This window comes from Chanodichthys erythropterus, chromosome 6 (genome assembly GCF_024489055.1).
Source record: "Chanodichthys erythropterus isolate Z2021 chromosome 6, ASM2448905v1, whole genome shotgun sequence".
Taxonomy (NCBI): Eukaryota; Metazoa; Chordata; class Actinopteri; order Cypriniformes; family Xenocyprididae; genus Chanodichthys; species Chanodichthys erythropterus.
In genome coordinates this window covers 34,173,341-34,189,394 of record NC_090226.1, presented here as the reverse complement: position 1 = coordinate 34,189,394, position 16,054 = coordinate 34,173,341, and the positions used below count along the sequence as shown (strand labels likewise).

Genomic DNA, 16,054 nt, shown 5'->3' with positions numbered 1-16,054 from the left:
AAGCACTTTAGTATTTGGTCACAGCTAAGGGGGCACCCGGATTTGAACCGGGGACCTCTTGATCTGCAGTCAAATGCTCTACCACTGAGCTATACCCCCTTACAGTGACGCTTATTCCTTTAAAAAATAAAAAAAAACCCAAGTAATTTCCTTGAATAATGTAACACAAGAACAAAGAAGTGTTTGGGTTGACGTAACCTACCAAATTAGTTCCTAAAAACAACTCAGTATTTGGTCACAGCTAAGGGGGCACCTGGATTTGAACCGGAGACCTCTTGATCTGCAGTCAAATGCTCTACCACTGAGCTATACCCCCTTACAGTGACGCTTATTCCTTTAAAAAATAAAAAAAACCCAAGTAATTTCCTTGAATAATGTAACACAACAACAAAGAAGTGTTTGGGTTGACGTAACCTACCAAATTAGTTCCTAAAAACAACTCAGTATTTGGTCACAGTTAAGGGGGCACCTGGATTTGAACCGGGGACCTCTTGATCTGCAGTCAAATGCTCTACCACTGAGCTATACCCCCTTACAGTAATGCATCTTTCTTTAAGAAATAAAAAACACAAGCAATTACCTTGAATAGATAAGTACATTGTAACACAATAAAGAAGTGTTTGGCTTGATGTAACCTAGCAAACTAATTCCTAAAAACATTTTAGTATTTGGTCAGGGTAAAGGGAGCACCCGGATTTGAAACAGGGACCTCTTGACCTGCTTTTACCACGAATGTGCACCGGACCGTGTGCTTTTGGTCGAGGGCCTCCAATGACCAAATGCCTCCATCTAGACACAACCTACCTACCTAACCAGTTCCTAAAAGCACTTTAGTATTTGGTCACAGCTAAGGGGGCACCCGGATTTGAACCGGGGACCTCTTGATCTGCAGTCAAATGCTCTACCACTGAGCTATACCCCCTTACAGTGAAGCATTTTTCTTAAAAAAAATTAAAAACGTAACACATCAAAGAAGTGTTTGGGATGACGTAACCTACCAAATTAGTTCCTAAAAACAACTCAGTATTTGGTCACAGTTAAGGGGGCACCTGGATTTGAACCGGGGACCTCTTGATCTGCAGTCAAATGCTCTACCACTGAGCTATACCCCCTTACAGTAATGCATCTTTCTTTAAGAAATAAAAAACACAAGCAATTACCTTGAATAGATAAGTACATTGTAACACAATAAAGAAGTGTTTGGCTTGATGTAACCTAGCAAACTAATTCCTAAAAACATTTTAGTATTTGGTCAGGGTAAAGGGAGCACCCGGATTTGAAACAGGGACCTCTTGACCTGCTTTTACCACGAATGTGCACCGGACCGTGTGCTTTTGGTCGAGGGCCTCCAATGACCAAATGCCTCCATCTAGACACAACCTACCTACCTAACCAGTTCCTAAAAGCACTTTAGTATTTGGTCACAGCTAAGGGGGCACCCGGATTTGAACCGGGGACCTCTTGATCTGCAGTCAAATGCTCTACCACTGAGCTATACCCCCTTACAGTAATGTGCTTTTTTTCTTCAAAAAATATAAAACCCAAGCAATTTCCTTGAATAGATAGGTACAATGTAAAACAACAAAGAAGTGTTTGGCTTGATGTAACCTAGCAAAATAATTCCTAAAAACATTTTAATATTTGGTCAGCATAAAGGGGGCACCCGGATTTGAAACAGGGACCTCTTGACCTGCTTTTACCACGAATGTGCACCGGACCAAATGCCTCCATCTATACACAACCTACCAACCTACCTACCTAACCAGTTCCTAAAAGCACTTTAGTATTTGGTCATAGCTAAGGGGGCACCCGGATTTGAACGAGGGACCTCTTGATCTGCAGTCAAATGCTCTACCACTGAGCTATACCCCCTTACAGGGAAGGATTTTTCCTTTGAAAAAATAAAAAACCAAAATAGTTCCTAAGAACAGATCAGTATCTGGTCAAGGCAGAGGGGGCACCAGGATTTGAACCGGGGACCTCTTGACCTGCTTTTACCACGAATGTGCACCGGACCAAATGCCTCCATCTATACACAACCTACCAACCTACCTACCTAACCAGTTCCTAAAAGCACTTTAGTATTTGGTCATAGCTAAGGGGGCACCCGGATTTGAACGAGGGACCTCTTGATCTGCAGTCAAATGCTCTACCACTGAGCTATACCCCCTTACAGGGAAGGATTTTTCCTTTGAAAAAATAAAAAACCAAAATAGTTCCTAAGAACAGATCAGTATCTGGTCAAGGCAGAGGGGGCACCAGGATTTGAACCGGGGACCTCTACATCTGCAATCAAATGCTCTACCACTGAGCTATACCCCCTTACAGGGAAGGATTTTTCGTTTGAAAAAATAAAAAATACAAGCAATTTCCTTGAATAGATAAGTACAATGTAACACATCAAAGAAGTGTTTGGGATGACGTAACCTACCAAATTAGTTCCTAAAAACAACTCAGTATTTGGTCACAGCTAAGGGGGCACCCGGATTTGAACCAGGGACCTCTTGATCTGCAGTCAAATGCTCTACCACTGAGCTATACCCCCTTACAGTGAAGCACTTTTCTTTAAAAAAATAAAATACCAAAGTAATTTCCTTGAATAATGTAACACAAGAACAAAGAAGTATTTGGCTTGAAGTAACCTTCCAAAGTAGTTCCTAAAAGCACTTTAGTATTTGGTCACAGTTAAGGGGGCACCCGGATTTGAACCGGGGACCTCTTGATCTGCAGTCAAATGCTCTACCACTGAGCTATACCCCCTTACAGTGAAGCACTTTTCTTTAAAAAAATAAAAAACCAAAGTAATTTCCTTGAATAATGTAACACTACAACAAAGAAGTGTTTGGCTTGATATAACCTAGCAAAATAATTCCTAAAAACATTTTAGTATTTGGTCAGGGTAAAGGGGGCACCCGGATTTGAAACAGGGACCTCTTGACCTGCTTTTACCACGAATGTGCACCGGACCGTGTGCTTTTGGTCGAGGGTCTCCAATGACCACATGCCTCCATCTAGACACAACCTACCAACCTACCTACCTAACCAGTTCCTAAAAGCACTTTAGTATTTGGTCATAGCTAAGGGGGCACCCAGATGTGAACCGGGGACCTCTTGATCTGCAGTCAAATGCTCTACCACTGAACTATACCCCCTTACAGGGAAGGATTTTTCGTTTGAAAAAATAAAAAACCCAAGCAATTTCCTTGAATAGATGAGTACAATGTAACACATCAAAGAAGTGTTTGGGTTCACATAACCTACCAAAGTAGTTCCTAAAAACAACTCAGTATTTGGTCACAGCTAAGGGGGCACCCGGATTTGAACCGGAGACCTCTTGATCTGCAGTCAAATGCTCTACCACTGAGCTATACCCCCTTACAGTGACACTTATTCCTTTAAAAAATAAAAAAACCCCAAGTAATTTCCTTGAATAATGTAACACAACAACAAAGAAGTGTTTGGGTTGACGTAACCTACCAAATTAGTTCCTAAAAACAACTCAGTATTTGGTCACAGTTAAGGGGGCACCTGGATTTGAATCGGGGACCTCTTGATCTGCAGTCAAATGCTCTACCACTGAGCTATACCCCCTTACAGGGAAGGATTTTTCGTTTGAAAAAATAAAAAACCCAAGCAATTTCCTTGAATAGATGAGTACAATGTAACACATCAAAGAAGTGTTTGGCTTGATGTAACCTAGCAAAATAATTCCTAAAAACATTTTAGTATTTGGTCAGGGTAAAGGGGGCACCCGGATTTGAACCAGGGACCTCTTGACCTGCTTTTACCACGAATGTGCACCGGACCATGTGCTTTTGGTCGAGGGCCTCCAATGACCAAATGCCTCCATCTAGACACATTGCTACCTGCCTCTCAGATGGCTACCTTTCAGGGATTGGTGGTTCCATGGTGTAATGGTTAGCACTCTGGGCTTTGAATCCAGTGATCCAAGTTTAAATCTTGGTGGAACCTCTTTGTAGCTTTTTGTGACAGGGGGAGAAAACAAAGGTGTTGCGGAACTCCTGATGTACCTGTAAAATGGCGGTGAAATTGCCAGTCTCAAACTCGTCGGGGAATCATAGGCTTAAAAAGCAAAACGTTCAATGGCATTTCGTGACTTGACAAGCAAAAGCAGCCCCTTCCAAGGTTCTGTGGTGTAATGGTTAACACACACAACGATTTGGTAACAGCTAAGGAGGAATCCGGATTTGAACCAGGGACCTCTTGATCTGCAAGCAAATGCTCTACCACTGAGCTATACCCCATTACAGTAAAGCATTTATCTGTAAAAAAATAAAAAAACACAAGCAATTTCCTTGAATAGATAAGTACAATGTAACACAATAAAAAAGTGTTTGGCTTGATGTAACCGAGCAAACTAATTCCTAAAAACATTTTAGTATTTGGTCAGGGTAAAGGGAGCACCCGGATTTGAAACAGGGACCTCTTGACCTGCTTTTACCACGAATGTGCACCGGACCGTGTGCTTTTGGTCGAGGGCCTCCAATGACCAAATGCCTCCATCTAGACACAACCTACCAACCTACCTACCTAACCAGTTCCTAAAAGCACTTTAGTATTTGTTCACAGCTAAGGTGGCACCTGGATTTGAACCGGGGACCTCTTGATCTGCAGTCAAATGCTCTACCACTGAGCTATACCCCATTACAGGGAAGAATTTTTCGTTTGAAAAAATATAAAACCCAAGCAATTTCCTTGAATAGATGAGTACAATGTAACACATCAAAGAAGTGTTTGGGTTGACGTAACCTACCAAATTAGTTCCTAAAAACAACTCAGTATTTGGTCACAGCTAAGGGGGCACCCGGATTTGAACTGGAGACCTCTTGATCTGCAGTCAAATGCTCTACCACTGAGCTATACCCCCTTACAGTGACGCTTATTCCTTTAAAAAATAAAAAAAAAACAAGTAATTTCCTTTAATAATGTAACACAACAACAAAGAAGTGTTTGGGTTGACGTAACCTACCAAATTAGTTCCTAAGAACAGATCAGTATCTGGTCAAGGCAGAGGGGGCACCAGGATTTGAACCAGGGACCTCTTGATCTGCAGTCAAATGCTCTACCACTGAGCTATACCCCCTTACAGTGAAGCATTTTTCTTAAAAAAAATTAAAAACGTAACACATCAAAGAAGTGTTTGGGATGACGTAACCTACCAAATTAGTTCCTAAAAACAACTCAGTATTTGGTCACAGCTGAGGGGGCACCCGGATTTGAACCGGGGACCTCTTGATCTGCAGTCAAATGCTCTACCACTGAGCTATACCCCCCTTTCAGTAATGTGCTTTTTTTCTTCAAAAAATATAAAACCCAAGCAATTTCCTTGAATAGATAGGTACAATGTAAAACAACAAAGAAGTGTTTGGCTTGATGTAACCTAGCAAAATAATTCCTAAAAACATTTTAGTATTTGGTCAGGGTAAAGGGGGCACCCGGATTTGAACCAGGGACCTCTTGACCTGCTTATACCACGAATGTGCACCGGACTGTGTGCTTTTGGTCGAGGGCCTCCAATGACCAAATGCCTCCATCTAGACACAACCTACCTACCTAACCAGTTCCTAAAAGCACTTTAGTATTTGGTCATAGCTAAGGGGGCACCCAGATGTGAACCGGGGGCCTCTTGATCTGCAGTCAAATGCTCTACCACTGAGCTATACCCCCTTACAGGGAAGGATTTTTCGTTTGAAAAAATAAAAAACCCAAGCAATTTCCTTGAATAGATGAGTACAATGTAACACATCAAAGAAGTGTTTGGGTTGACGTAACCTACCAAATTAGTTCCTAAAAACAACTCAGTATTTGGTCACAGCTAAGGGGGCACCCGGATTTGAACCGGAGACCTCTTGAACTGCAGTCAAATGCTCTACCACTGAGCTATACCCCCTTACAGTGACGCTTATTCCTTTAAAAAATAAAAAAAAACAAGTAATTTCCTTCAATAATGTAACACAACAACAAAGAAGTGTTTGGGTTGACGTAACCTACCAAATTAGTTCCTAAGAACAGATCAGTATCTGGTCAAGGCAGAGGGGGCACCCGGATTTGAACCGGGGACCTCTTGATCTGCAGTCAAATGCTCTACCACTGAGCTATACCCCCTTACAGTAATGTGCTTTTTTTCTTCAAAAAATATAAAACCCAAGCAATTTCCTTGAATAGATAGGTACAATGTAAAACAACAAAGAAGTGTTTGGCTTGATGTAACCTAGCAAAATAATTCCTAAAAACATTTTAGTATTTGGTCAGGGTAAAGGGGGCACCCGGATTTGAAACAGGGACCTCTTGACCTGCTTTTACCACGAATGTGCACCGGACCGTGTGCTTTTGGTCGAGGGCCTCCAATGACCAAATGCCTCCATCTAGACACATTGCTACCTGCCTCTCAGATGGCTACCTTTCAGGGATTGGTGGTTCCATGGTGTAATGGTTAGCACTGTGGCCTTTGAATCCCGTGATCCAAGTTCAAATCTTGGTGGAACCTCTTTGTAGCTTTTTGTGACAGGGGGAGAAAACAAAGGTCTTGCGGAACTCCTGATGTACCTGTAAAATGGCGATGAAATTGGCAGTCTCAAACTCGTCGGGGAATCATAGGCTTAAAAAGCAAAACGTTCAATGGCATTTCGTGACTTGACAAGCAAAAGCAGCCCCTTCCAAGGTTCTGTGGTGTAATGGTTAACACACACAACGATTTGGTCACAGCTAAGGAGGAATCCGGATTTGAACCAGGGACCTCTTGATCTGCAGTCAAATGCTCTACCACTGAGCTATACCCCCTTACAGTGAAACATTTTTCTGTAAAAAATAAAAAAACACAAGCAATTTCCTTGAATAGATAAGTACCATGTAACACAATAAAGAAGTGTTTGGCTTGATATAACCTAGCAAACTAATTCCTAAAAACATTTTAGTATTTGGTCAGCGTAAAGGGGGCACCCGGATTTGAAACAGGGACCTCTTGACCTGCTTTTACCACGAATGTGCACCGGACCAAATGCCTCCATCTAGACACAACCTACCAACCTACCTACCTAACCAGTTCCTAAAAGCACTTTAGTATTTGGTCATAGCTAAGGGGGCACCCGGATTTGAACGCGGGACCTCTTGATCTGCAGTCAAATGCTCTACCACTGAGCTATACCCCCTTACAGTGAAGCACTTTTCTTTAAAAAAATAAAAAACCAAAGTAATTTCCTTGAATAATGTAACACTACAACAAAGAAGTGTTTGGCTTGATATAACCTAGCAAAATAATTCCTAAAAACATTTTAGTATTTGGTCAGGGTAAAGGGGGCACCCGGATTTGAAACAGGGACCTCTTGACCTGCTTTTACCACGAATGTGCACCGGACCGTGTGCTTTTGGTCGAGGGTCTCCAATGACCACATGCCTCCATCTAGACACAACCTACCAACCTACCTACCTAACCAGTTCCTAAAAGCACTTTAGTATTTGGTCATAGCTAAGGGGGCACCCGGATTTGAAACAGGGACCTCTTGATCTGCGATCAAATGCTCTACCACTGAGCTATACCCCCTTACAGGGAAGGATTTTTCGTTTGAAAAAATAAAAAACCCAAGCAATTTCCTTGAATAGATGAGTACAATGTAACACATCAAAGAAGTGTTTGGGTTGACATAACCTACCAAATTAGTTCCTAAAAACAACTCAGTATTTGGTCACAGCTAAGGGGGCACCCGGATTTGAACCGGAGACCTCTTGATCTGCAGTCAAATGCTCTACCACTGAGCTATACCCCCTTACAGTGACGCTTATTCCTTTAAAAAATAAAAAAACCCAAGTAATTTCCTTGAATAATGTAACACAACAACAAAGAAGTGTTTGGGTTGACGTAACCTACCAAATTAGTTCCTAAAAACAACTCAGTATTTGGTCACAGTTAATGAGGCAGCTGGATTTGAACCGGGGACCTCTTGATCTGCAGTCAAATGCTCTACCACTGAGCTATACCCCCTTACAGTAATGCATCTTTCTTTAAGAAATAAAAAACACAAGCAATTACCTTGAATAGATAAGTACATTGTAACACAATAAAGAAGTGTTTGGCTTGATGTAACCTAGCAAACTAATTCCTAAAAACATTTTAGTATTTGGTCAGGGAGCACCCGGATTTGAAACAGGGACCTCTTGACCTGCTTTTACCACGAATGTGCACCGGACCGTGTGCTTTTGGTCGAGGGCCTCCAATGACCAAATGCCTCCATCTAGACCCAACCTACCTACCTAACCAGTTCCTAAAAGCACTTTAGTATTTGGTCACAGCTAAGGAGGCACCCGGATTTGAACCGGGGACCTCTTGATCTGCAGTCAAATGCTCTACCACTGAGCTATACCCCCTTACAGGGAAGGATTTTTCGTTTGAAAAAATAAAAAACCCAAGCAATTTCCTTGAATAGATGAGTACAATGTAACACATCAAAGAAGTGTTTGGGTTGACGTAACCTACCAAATTAGTTCCTAAAAACAACTCAGTATTTGGTCACAGCTAAGGGGGCACCCGGATTTGAACCGGAGACCTCTTGATCTGCAGTCAAATGCTCTACCACTGAGCTATACCCCCTTACAGTGACGCTTATTCCTTTAAAAAATAAAAAAAACCAAGTAATTTCCTTGAATAATGTAACACAACAACAAAGAAGTGTTTGGGTTGACGTAACCTACCAAATTAGTTCCTAAGAACAGATCAGTATCTGGTCAAGGCAGAGGGGGCACCAGGATTTGAACCAAGGACCTCTTGATCTGCAGTCAAATGCTCTACCACTGAGCTATACCCCCTTACAGTGAAGCATTTTTCTTAAAAAAAATTAAAAACGTAACACATCAAAGAAGTGTTTGGGATGACGTAACCTACCAAATTAGTTCCTAAAAACAACTCAGTATTTGGTCACAGCTAAGGGGGCACCCGGATTTGAACCGGGGACCTCTTGATCTGCTTTTACCACGAATGTGCACCGGACCGTGTGCTTTTGGTCGAGGGTCTCCAATGACCACATGCCTCCATCTAGACACAACCTACCAACCTACCTACCTAACCAGTTCCTAAAAGCACTTTAGTATTTGGTCATAGCTAAGGGTGCACCCGGATTTGAAACAGGGACCTCTTGATCTGCAGTCAAATGCTCTACCACTGAGCTATACCCCCTTACAGGGAAGGATTTTTCGTTTGAAAAAATAAAAAACCCAAGCAATTTCCTTGAATAGATGAGTACAATGTAACACATCAAAGAAGTGTTTGGGTTGACATAACCTACCAAATTAGTTCCTAAAAACAACTCAGTATTTGGTCACAGCTAAGGGGGCACCCGGATTTGAACCGGAGACCTCTTGATCTGCAGTCAAATGCTCTACCACTGAGCTATACCCCCTTACAGTGACGCTTATTCCTTTAAAAAATTAAAAAAACCCAAGTAATTTCCTTGAATAATGTAACACAACAACAAAGAAGTGTTTGGGTTGACGTAACCTACCAAATTAGTTCCTAAAAACAACTCAGTATTTGGTCACAGTTAATGAGGCAGCTGGATTTGAACCGGGGACCTCTTGATCTGCAGTCAAATGCTCTACCACTGAGCTATACCCCCTTACAGTAATGCATCTTTCTTTAAGAAATAAAAAACACAAGCAATTACCTTGAATAGATAAGTACATTGTAACACAATAAAGAAGTGTTTGGCTTGATGTAACCTAGCAAACTAATTCCTAAAAACATTTTAGTATTTGGTCAGGGAGCACCCGGATTTGAAACAGGGACCTCTTGACCTGCTTTTACCACGAATGTGCACCGGACCGTGTGCTTTTGGTCGAGGGCCTCCAATGACCAAATGCCTCCATCTAGACCCAACCTACCTACCTAACCAGTTCCTAAAAGCACTTTAGTATTTGGTCACAGCTAAGGAGGCACCCGGATTTGAACCGGGGACCTCTTGATCTGCAGTCAAATGCTCTACCACTGAGCTATACCCCCTTACAGGGAAGGATTTTTCGTTTGAAAAAATAAAAAACCCAAGCAATTTCCTTGAATAGATGAGTACAATGTAACACATCAAAGAAGTGTTTGGGTTGACGTAACCTACCAAATTAGTTCCTAAAAACAACTCAGTATTTGGTCACAGCTAAGGGGGCACCCGGATTTGAACCGGAGACCTCTTGATCTGCAGTCAAATGCTCTACCACTGAGCTATACCCCCTTACAGTGACGCTTATTCCTTTAAAAAATAAAAAAAACCAAGTAATTTCCTTGAATAATGTAACACAACAACAAAGAAGTGTTTGGGTTGACGTAACCTACCAAATTAGTTCCTAAGAACAGATCAGTATCTGGTCAAGGCAGAGGGGGCACCAGGATTTGAACCAAGGACCTCTTGATCTGCAGTCAAATGCTCTACCACTGAGCTATACCCCCTTACAGTGAAGCATTTTTCTTAAAAAAAATTAAAAACGTAACACATCAAAGAAGTGTTTGGGATGACGTAACCTACCAAATTAGTTCCTAAAAACAACTCAGTATTTGGTCACAGCTAAGGGGGCACCCGGATTTGAACCGGGGACCTCTTGATCTGCAGTCAAATGCTCTACCACTGAGCTATACCCCCCTTACAGTAATGTGCTTTTTTTCTTCAAAAAATATAAAACCCAAGCAATTTCCTTGAATAGATAGGTACAATGTAAAACAACAAAGAAGTGTTTGGCTTGATGTAACCGAGCAAAATAATTCCTAAAAACATTTTAGTATTTGGTCAGGGTAAAGGGGGCACCCGGATTTGAACCAGGGACCTCTTGACCTGCTTTTACCACGAATGTGCACCGGACCGTGTGCTTTTGGTCGAGGGCCTCCAATGACCAAATGCCTCCATCTAGACACATTGCTACCTGCCTCTCAGATGGCTACCTTTCAGGGATTGGTGGTTCCATGGTGTAATGGTTAGCACTCTGGGCTTTGAATCCAGTGATCCAATTTTAAATCTTGGTGGAACCTCTTTGTAGCTTTTTGTGACAGGGGGAGAAAACAAAGGTGTTGCGGAACTCCTGATGTACCTGTAAAATGGCGGTGAAATTGCCAGTCTCAAACTCGTCGGGGAATCATAGGGTGCTTCTCAATTCTTATTTGTGCATCCTCGTTTCCTTTCCTTGCTTCCTTTCCTCGCGTCTTAGCTCCACCCCTCCAGGATGCGAGGGAAGGACGCAAGGAAAAGACGAGAGGACGGAGGAATTGAATCAAGTGAAATGATAAATCCTCGCTCCCTTTAGCGTCACTTCAAAGCGTCATCAGCTGCGCTCGAGGGATCTACCCACTTGTTGTTAAAGTTTGGTTATTTAAAAAAATATAATAAATATTAATAAAGCAAGATGCCTAGTTGAAATATATGAGATATAAAGTTTATTTAATCTGTAAAAGTAAAGCATACATTTAAATTATTGTGACAGATAAGAAGGGGGAGGAGAATTTATGCATGCGTCAGATTACTCGATGAGAAACACTTCCGCAAAGGATGCACCTGTGTATCATCGCTCATGACTCCTCAGGAAAGCCTCCTCACTCCTCGTTCCTCGCATCCTCGCGGTGCGATTAGAGAATTGAGATGTCCTTCAAGATGGCTGAGCTCGATTGTTTTCCGGGTCATAAGATGTAGGACGGAGGAGCGAGGAGACGAGGAGGGATATTGAGAAGCACCCATAGGCTTAAAAAGCAAAACGTTCAATGGAAAGCTGAACGTAGTTGGAAGAAAACAAAACTAGAAGTTTTTCGCCTTTCGTGGAAAGAAAAAATGATTGAGTACAGAACAGCCATAAGAAATGCTAGATCTACTTATTTTTCAAATCTCTTAATAGAAAACAAACATAATCCTAGGTATTTATTTGACACAGTGGCTAAATTAACTAGAAACAGAGATTCAACTGCTGACATTTCCATAGAGCACAGCAGTAATGACTTTATGAACTTCTTTACTTGCAAGATTGATAATATTAGAGAGAAAATTATAAACATGCAACCGTCTACAGTTTCTCTTCAGACAGTGCACTGTAGTGTCCCTGAGGTAAAACTAGAATCATTCGCCGCTATAGGAGAGGAAGAATTATCTAAACTTATCAAATCATCAAAATCAACGACATGTATGTTAGACCCAATGCCGACTAAACTACTGAAAGAAATGCTTCCAGAGGTCGTAGGTCCACTTCTTGATATAATTAATTCATCATTAACACTAGGACACGTGCCAAAAACCTTTAAGCAGGCTATTATCAAACCTCTTATTAAAAAACCTCAACTAGATCTGAGAGATTTAGTAAATTACAGGCCAATCTCGAATCTACCTTTTCTGTCAAAGATACTAGAAAAGGCAGTTTCAACACAACTGTGTTCCTTTTTAGAAAGAAATGGAATCTGTGAGGATTTCCAGTCAGGATTTAGACCATACCATAGTACTGAGACTGCTCTCGTTAGAGTTACAAACGATCTACTCCTATCATCCGATCGTGGCTGTATTTCTCTATTAGTGTTATTAGATCTCAGTGCTGCTTTTGACACTATCGATCATAACATTCTTTTAAAAAGACTTGAAAACTATATTGGCATTAGTGGAATTGCTTTGGCATGGTTCAAATCATACTTATCTGACCGTTATCAGTCTGTGGTAGTTAATGAAGAGATGTCGTATCGATCACAGGTTAAATATGGGGTACCACAAGGCTCAGTATTAGGACCGTTGCTTTTCACTCTGTACATGCTGCCCTTAGGAGAGATACTTAGGAAGCATGGTGTTAGTTTTCACTGCTACGCTGACGATACTCAGCTCTATATTTCCTCGCGCCCTGACGAAACCTACAAATTCACAAAACTAACAGAATGCATAGCTGACATTAAAAACTGGATGACAAGAAATTTCTTATTATTAAATTCAGAAAAAACTGATTTCCTAATCTTTGGACCAAAAACTTCCTCACGAAAAAACCTTGAATACTCTCTAACACTTGACGGGTGCTCCATTAAACCTTCGTCCTCAGTTAGGAACCTGGGTGTGCTCTTTGATACCAATCTTTCATTTGAAAGTCATGTTTCTAGTATCTGTAAAACCGCCTTCTTCCATCTAAAAAATATATCTAAATTACGACATATGCTCTCAATGACAAATGCGGAACAGTTGGTTCATGCATTCATGACCTCAAGACTAGATTATTGTAACGCTCTACTGGGTGGTTGTTCTGCTCGGCTTTTAAACAAACTACAGTTGGTTCAAAATGCGGCAGCTAGAGTTCTTACTAGAACCAGAAAGTATGACCATATTAGCCCAGTTCTGTCAACATTACATTGGCTCCCTATTAAACATCGTATAGATTTTAAAATCTTGCTACTTACTGATAAAGCTCTAAATGGTTTAGCTCCCCAGTACCTAAGTGAGCTCTTAATGCATTATAGTCCTTCACGTTTATTGCGATCTCAGAATTTAGGCCAGTTGATAATACCCAGAATATCAAAATCAACTGAAGGCGGCAGATCCTTTTCCTATTTAGCACCTAAACTCTGGAACAATCTTCCTAGCATTGTTCGGGAAGCAGACACACTCTGTCAGTTTAAATCTAGACTAAAAACACATCTCTTTGCTCTTGCATACACATAACACATTATCAATACATTAACATTTTTCAAATCCGTTAAAGGATTGTTACGCTGCAATAATTAGGTCGGCCGGAACCGAGAACATTTCCTATAACACTAGATATACCTGTACATCAGAACAAGAATGGCATCTACGCTAATATCTGTCTCTCTGCTTATCCTGAGGTTTGCCAGGTGCTGGATCCAGGCCGTATCCAGGTCAGATGGAGAACCTGCGTCTGGACCAGACTACAACGTAGCCCAGGATCCCCGTATCCGCTTACATATATTTATATATAATCGATTTTTAATCTCTATAATAAAAATGTACAATTCAGATTTTGATCTCCATATACATTTACATATATATATCTTCCAAGGGGTTTTTTCCCTCCTAGGACTTTTTTCCCAGTGCTAGCACGCTGGGTTTTTCTCCTAGGGGGTTTTTTCCACCCCTGGAAGTCAGCTGACATTGGCTTAATGTAGCACCATCTTGTATATGTTACATATTACCACGCTTGTTTGTACAGTTTTAACCACTTCCCTTTTTTTCTGTGCTTCTAATATGTAAAGCTGCTTTGAAACAATTACCAATTGTAAAAGCGCTATATAAATAAATTTGACTTGACTTGACTTGAATGGCATTTCGTGACTTGACAAGCAAAAGCAGCCCCTTCCAAGGTTCTGTGGTGTAATGGTTAACACACACAACGATTTGGTGACAGCTAAGGAGGAATCTGGATTTGAACCAGGGACCTCTTGATCTGCAGTCAAATGCTCTACCACTGAGCAATACCCCCCTAAAGTGCAGCATTTTTTTAAAAAAGATCCCAAGCAATTTCCATGAATAGATAAGTACAATGTAACACATCGAAGAAGTGTTTGGGTTGACGTAACCTACCAAATTAGTTCCTAAAAACAACTCAGTATTTGGTCACAGCAAAGGAGGTATCCGGATTTGAACCAGAGACCTCTTGATCTGCAGTCAAATGCTCTACCACTGAGCTATACCCCCTTACAGTGAAGCTTTTTTCTGTAAAAAAATAAAAAAACCCAAGCAATTTCCATGAATAGATGAGTACAATGTAATACATCAAAGAAGTGTTTGGGTTGACATAATCTACCAAATTAGTTCCTAAAAACAACTGAGTATTTGGTCACAGATAAGGGGGCACCCGGATTTGAACCGGAGACCTCTTAATCTGCGGTCAAATGCTCTACCACTGAGCTATACCCCCTTACAGTGAAGCACTTTTCTTTAAAAAAATAAAAAATCCAAGTAATTTCCTTGAATAATGTAACACAACAACAAAGAAGTGTTTGGCTTGAAGTAACCTTCCAAAGTAGTTCCTAAAAGCACTTTAGCATTTGGTCACAGCTAAGGGGGCACCTGGATTTGAACCGGGGACCGCTTGATCTGCAGTCAAATGCTCTACCACTGAGCTATACCCCCTTACAGTAATGTGCTTTTTTCCTTCAAAAAATATAAAACCCAAGCAATTTCCTTGAATAGATAGGTACAATGTAAAACAACAAAGAAGTGTTTGGCTTGATGTAACCTAGCAAAATAATTCCTAAAAACATTTTAGTATTTGGTCAGGGTAAAGGGGGCACCCGGATTTGAACCAGGGACCTCTTGACCTGCTTTTACCACGAATGTGCACCAGACCGTTTACTTTTGGTCGAGGGCCTCCAATGACCAAATGCCTCCATCTAGACACAACCTACCAACCTAACCAGTTCCTAAAAGCATTTTAGTATTTGATCATAGCTAAGGGAGCACCCGGATTTGAACCAGGGACCTCTTGATCTGCAGTCAAATGCTCTACCACTGAGCTATACCCCCTTACAGGGAAGGATTTTTCGTTTGAAAAAATAAAAAACCCAAGCAATTTCCTTGAATAGATAAGTACAATGTAACACATCAAAGAAGTGTTTGGGTTGACGTAACCTACCAAATTAGTTCCTAAAAACAACTCAGTATTTGGTCACAGTTAAGGGGGCACCCGGATTTGAACCGGAGACCTCTTGATCTGCAGTCAAATGCTCTACCACTGAGCTATACCCCCTTACAGTAATGTGCTTTTTTTCTTCAAAAAATATAAAACCCAAGCAATTTCCTTGAATAGATAGGTACAATGTAAAACAACAAAGAAGTGTTTGGCTTGATGTAACCTAGCAAAATAATTCCTAAAAACATTTTAGTATTTGGTCAGGGTAAAGGGGGCACCCGGATTTGAAACAGGGACCTCTTGACCTGCTTTTACCACGAATGTGCACCGGACCGTGTGCTTTTGGTCGAGGGCCTCCAATGACCAAATGCCTCCATCTAGACACAACCTACCAACCTAACCAGTTCCTAAAAGCACTTTAGTATTTGGTCATAGCTAAGGGGGCACCCGGATTTAAACCGGG

At 41.2% G+C, this 16,054-nt stretch overlaps 8 non-coding genes across 8 annotated transcripts; 1 reads left to right on the top strand and 7 right to left on the bottom strand.

Annotated features, from left to right (window-relative positions):
• Positions 1 to 27: 27 nt before the first annotated feature.
• Positions 28 to 99, bottom strand: trnac-gca (transfer RNA cysteine (anticodon GCA)). Its single transcript has one exon. It is a non-coding gene; the product is annotated as a tRNA-Cys (tRNA).
• A 751-nt stretch (positions 100 to 850) lies between these two features.
• trnac-gca (transfer RNA cysteine (anticodon GCA)) lies at positions 851 to 922 on the bottom strand. The gene has a single exon. It is a non-coding gene; the product is annotated as a tRNA-Cys (tRNA).
• Positions 923 to 1,430: 508 nt separating this feature from the next.
• On the bottom strand, positions 1,431 to 1,502 carry trnac-gca (transfer RNA cysteine (anticodon GCA)). Its single transcript has one exon. It is a non-coding gene; the product is annotated as a tRNA-Cys (tRNA).
• Positions 1,503 to 2,688: 1,186 nt separating this feature from the next.
• On the bottom strand, positions 2,689 to 2,760 carry trnac-gca (transfer RNA cysteine (anticodon GCA)). Its single transcript has one exon. It is a non-coding gene; the product is annotated as a tRNA-Cys (tRNA).
• Positions 2,761 to 3,900: 1,140 nt separating this feature from the next.
• Positions 3,901 to 3,972, top strand: trnaq-uug (transfer RNA glutamine (anticodon UUG)). Its single transcript has one exon. It is a non-coding gene; the product is annotated as a tRNA-Gln (tRNA).
• A 1,250-nt stretch (positions 3,973 to 5,222) lies between these two features.
• trnac-gca (transfer RNA cysteine (anticodon GCA)) lies at positions 5,223 to 5,294 on the bottom strand. Its single transcript has one exon. It is a non-coding gene; the product is annotated as a tRNA-Cys (tRNA).
• A 760-nt stretch (positions 5,295 to 6,054) lies between these two features.
• trnac-gca (transfer RNA cysteine (anticodon GCA)) lies at positions 6,055 to 6,126 on the bottom strand. The gene has a single exon. It is a non-coding gene; the product is annotated as a tRNA-Cys (tRNA).
• A 4,439-nt stretch (positions 6,127 to 10,565) lies between these two features.
• On the bottom strand, positions 10,566 to 10,637 carry trnac-gca (transfer RNA cysteine (anticodon GCA)). Its single transcript has one exon. It is a non-coding gene; the product is annotated as a tRNA-Cys (tRNA).
• Between the last annotated feature and the right edge of the window lie 5,417 nt (positions 10,638 to 16,054).